At 64.4% G+C, this 4952-nt stretch overlaps 1 non-coding gene across 1 annotated transcript; it reads left to right on the top strand.

Moving 5' to 3' along the window:
• Positions 1 to 470: 470 nt before the first annotated feature.
• On the top strand, positions 471 to 589 carry LOC131867100 (5S ribosomal RNA). Its single transcript, XR_009365694.1, has one exon. It is a non-coding gene; the product is annotated as a 5S ribosomal RNA (ribosomal RNA).
• The last annotated feature ends 4363 nt before the right edge of the window (positions 590 to 4952 follow it).

Here is a 4952-nt window from a genome sequence, read left to right as displayed (position 1 = left end):
GGAACGCATTTGTGGTCCTTGGGTCCCATTTTGCATCCCGAAACTTGTGTTTTGGTGCTTGATCCCTATTTTGGGTGCCCACCTTGCACCAAGTGCGCACCCGGGGCAAACCGAGCGCCTTGGTGCACCGGGGCAAGATCGAGCGTGCACCCGAGGCGCCCCGAACATGCACCAAGGTGCACTCGGCCCACATGTGAGCGCAGGTCGTTGCGCCCGAGGTGGTGTGTGGGCACCGCGTTGCAGACGGGACACTGCACGCACACGACGCCCCCTCCAGGTGCACGCACGTAGGCCGGGCCGGGTGCACACCCGACGCCCTAGCAAGGTGCGCGCACCCGGGCAGGGCTCACACTTGGCGAACGGGGCGCACTTCGCGAGGGAGGGTGTGCACCTCGACGGGGGTGGGTGGCCGGGGTGGATTCGCACGTGGGTCGCGGTTTGCTAAGTACACACTGCGACAAGCTCATAACGGGTGCGATCATACCAGCGTTAGTGCACCGGATCCCATCAGAACTCCGCAGTTAAGCGCGCTTGGGCCGGAGTAGTACTGGGATGGGTGACCTCCCGGGAAGTCCCGGTGTTGCACCCTTTTTTAGTTTTTCGCCGGGCGTCGCAATGCTATTTGAATAAACCTTTTGCCCGTTTGCGTTCTCGTCGGGGCCGGGCCGGGCCGGGGTGCGCTGCCCGCACTACCGCGCGCGCGGGGGCGACACCGAGCGCGCACCCGAGGCGCCCCGAGCACACAGGCCACGGTGCAACCCGGGCGTTGTGCGCGCACCCCGGTGCGCCCGAGGTGCTGCGCGCGCACCCAGGTGAAATCGGTGTGCACCTCGGCCAGTGCGCGCTCGGTCGAGTCGCGCACGTTGGCCAAGGTGCACGGTGATGTTTCTTACTCTAAGGTTCCGCACCAGACGCCCGGGACAGGTGAGCGAAGCTGGGCGGGGCCGGGTGCGCGGCCGGGGCAGGTGCACGCAGCTGGAGAGAGCTTTGGAGCACACTTCGGAGCGCACCAATGATGCGCTCCATTCAAAAGTTTCCTGAAAAGGCAAAAAAAGTTGAGATTATAGAATTTCCCACTTGAGAGATTGTAAAAAAAAAAAATTTAAAATGAAGGAAACGCGGGTGCCAAGGTGTGCGCAGCCCAGCCAAGGTGTGCGCACCAAGGCGCCCACCCTGGCGAAGGTGCACGCAAGGTGCGCACCCGAGGCAAACCGGACAATTAACCCAACTTTCGACTTCGCGCGCACCTTGGAGCGCACTTCGGAGCGCTCCTTGGTGCGCACCAATCTTGGGCACCTCGGAGTGCACCATGGCGCCCACCAAGGTGCGCACCCGGGGCAAACCGAGCTCCGACTTCGTGCGCACCTTGGAGCGCACGAAAGGTGCGCACCATGGCGCCCACCAAGGTGCGCAGCCCAGCCAAGGCGTGCGCATCAAGGTGCGCACCCTGGCGAAGGTGCGCACCCGGGGCAAACCGAGCTCCGACTTCGTGCGCACCTTAGAGCGCACAAAAGGTGCGCAACCCAGCCAAGGTGTGCGCACCCCGGTCAAACCGAGCTCCGAATCGTGCGCACCTTGGAGCACACTTCGGAGCCCTCCTTGGTGCGCGCCGATGTTGCGCACCTCGGAGCGCACCCGGGGAAAACAATGCAATTAACCCGACTTTCGACTTCGTGGGCACCTCGGAGCGCTCTCGGGTTCGCACCTCGGAGCACACCGAGGTGCGCACCTTTGATGCGCTGCCTTCACCAATTTCCAGAAAAGGCAAGAAAACATTGAGAAGGTGTGCGCACCGAGGTGCCCACCCTGGCGAAGGTGCACGCGAGGTGCGCACCCGGGGCAAACCGGGCTCCGACTTCGTGCACGCCGCACCTTGGAGCACACTTCGGAGCGCTCCTTGGTGCGCACCAGGGCGCGCAACCCAGCCGAGGTGCCCACCCCGGCGAAGGTGCACGCGAGGTGTGCACCCGGGGCAAACCGGGCTCCGACTTCGTGCACGCCATGGTGCCCACCGCGGCGAAGGTGCACGCGAGGTGCGCACCCGGGGCAAACCGGGCTCCGACTTCGTGCACGCCGCACCTTGGAGCACACTTCGGAGCGCTCCTTGGTGCGCACCATGGTGCCCACCAGGGCGCGCAACCCCGCCGAAGGTGCACGCGAGGTGCGCACCCGGGGCAAACCGGGCTCCGACTTCGTGCACGCCGCACCTTGGAGCACACTTCGGAGCGCTCCTTGGTGCGCACCATGGTGCCCACCAGGGCGCGCAACCCCGCCGAAGGTGCACGCGAGGTGCGCACCCGGGGCAAACCGGGCTCCGACTTCGTGCACGCCATGGTGCGCACCGCGGCGAAGGTGCGCACCCGGGGCAAACCGGGCTCCGACTTCGTGCACGCCGCACCTTGGAGCACACTTCGGAGCGCTCCTTGGTGCGCACCAGGGCGCGCAACCCAGCCGAGGTGCCCACCCCGGCGAAGGTGCACGCGAGGTGCGTACCCGGGGCAAACCGGGCTCCGACTTCGTGCACGCCGCACCTTGGAGCACACTTCGGAGCGCTCCTTGGTGCGCACCATGGTGCCCACCAGGCCGCGCAACCCAGCCAAGGTGTGCGCACCAAGGTGCACGCGAGGTGCGCACCCGGGGCAAACCGGGGTCCGACTTCGTGCACGCCGCACCTTGGAGCACACATCGGGGCGCTCCCGGGTTCGCACCGGCGTTGCGCACCGTGGTGGGCACCTCGGAGCACACCAAGGTGGGCAGCGAGGTGCGCACCTTTGATGCGATGCCTTCACTAATTTCCATAAAAGGCAAAAAAAAAACGAGATTTTAAAATTTCCGTTTTGAAAGATAGTGAGAAAAAGGGAATGCTGGTGCCATCTTGAGCCCGCCCTGGTGCGCAGCCCAGCCAAGGTGTGCGCACCAAGGTGCCCACCCTGGCGAAGGTGCGCGCCCGGGCAATTAACCCAACTTCCAACTTCGCGCGCGCCAGGGTGGGAGCGCACCCAACAACCGGGCCTGGGAAGAGCCAATGCGAGAAACCCCACCAAACGCTCTGACAAAAAAAGAGGGGGCGCTCCAGTAACCCCGCTTCGGAGCGCACCCTGGGCAAACCCAGCCAAGGTGCCCACCCCGGCCAAGGTGCAGGCGAGGTGCGCACCCGGGGCAAACCGGGCTCCGACAACGTGCACGCCGCACCTTGGAGCACACTTCGTAGCGCTCCCGGGTGCGCACCTCAGAGCACACCAAGGTGGGCAGCGAGGTGCGCACCTTTGATGCGCTGCCTTCACTAATTTCCAGAAAAGGCAAAAAAAAAAGGAGATTTTAAAATTTCCGTTTTGAAAGATAGTGAAAAAAACGGAACGCGCGTGCCATCTTGAGCCCGCCCTGGTGCGCAGCCCAGGTAAGGTGCCCACCCTGGCAAAGGTGCGCACCCGGGCAATTAACCCTACTTCCGACTTCGTGCGCGCCAGGGTGGCAACCGGGCCTCGGAAGAGCCAATGCGAGAAACCCCACCAAACGCTCCGACAAAAAAAGAGGCGGCGCTCCAATAACCCCGCTTCGGAGCGCAGCCGGGGCAAACCCAGCCAAGGTGCCCACCCCGACGAAGGTGCACGCGAGGTGCGCACCCGGGGCAAACCGGGCTCCGACAACGTGCACGCAGCACCTTGGAGCACACTTCGAAGCACTCCCGGGTGCCCACCGGCGTTGCGCACCGTGGTGGGCAGCGAGGTGCGCACCTTTGATGCGCTGCCTTCACTAATTTCCAGAAAAAGGCAAAAAAAAATGAGATTTTAAAATTTCCGTTTTGAAAGATAGTGAAAAAAAAGGAACGCGGGTGCCATCTTGAGCCCGCCCTGGTGCGCAGCCCAGGCAAGGCATGCGCACCAAGGTGCCCACCCGAGGTGCACACCCGGGGCAAACCGGGCTCCGACTTCGTGCAGGCCGCACCTTGGAGCACACTTCGGAGCGCTCCTTGGTGCGCACCATGGTGCCCACCAGGGCGCGCAACCCAGCCAAGGTCTGCACACCAAGGTGCCCACCCCGGCGAAGGTGCACGCGAGGTGCGCACCCGGGGCAAACCGGGCTCCGACTTCGTGCACGCCATGGTGCCCACCGCGGCGAAGGTGCACGCGAGGTGCGCACCCGGGGCAAACCGGGCTCCGACTTCGTGCACGCCGCACCTTGGAGCACACTTCGGAGCGCTCCTTGGTGCGCACCATGGTGCCCACCAGGGCGCGCAACCCAGCCAAGGTGTGCGCACCAAGGTGCACGCGAGGTGCGCACCCGGGGCAAACCGGGGTCCGACTTCGTGCACGCCGCACCTTGGAGCACACATCGGAGCGCTCCCAGGTTCGCACCAGCGTTGCGCACCTTTGATGCGCTGCCTTCACTAATTTCCAGAAAAGGCAAAAAAAAACGAGATTTTAAAATTTCCGTTCTGAAAGATAGTGAAAAAAACGGAACGCGGGTGCCATCTTGAGCCCTTCCTGGTGCGCAGCCCAGGCAAGTTGTGCGCACCAAGGTGCCCACCCTGGCGGAGGTGCGCGCCCGGGGCAATCCGGGCTCCGACTTCGTGCACTGCATGGTGCCCACCAAGGCGCGCAACCCAGCCAAGGTGCCCACCGCAGCGAAGGTGCACGCGAGGTGCGCACCCGAGGTGCACACCCGGGGCAAACCGGGCTCCGACTTCGTGCACGCCGCACCTTGGAGCACACTTCAGAGCGCTCCTTGGTGCGCACCAGGGCGCGCAACCCAACCAAGGTCTGCACACCAAGGTGCTCACCCCGGCGAAGGTGCACGCGAGGTGCGCACCCGGGGCAAACCGGGCTCGGACTTCGTGCACGCCGCACCTTGGAGCACACATCGGAGCGCTCCCGGGTTCGCACCAGCATTGCGCACCTTTGATGCGCTCCAATAACCCCACTTCGGAGCGCACCAGAAACCCCACTGGACGC

Source organism: Cryptomeria japonica, unplaced genomic scaffold, assembly GCF_030272615.1.
Source record: "Cryptomeria japonica unplaced genomic scaffold, Sugi_1.0 HiC_scaffold_163, whole genome shotgun sequence".
NCBI classification, from domain to species: Eukaryota; Viridiplantae; Streptophyta; class Pinopsida; order Cupressales; family Cupressaceae; genus Cryptomeria; species Cryptomeria japonica.
Note: the sequence above shows the minus strand (reverse complement) of the source record. Positions and strands in the feature narration are given on the sequence as shown.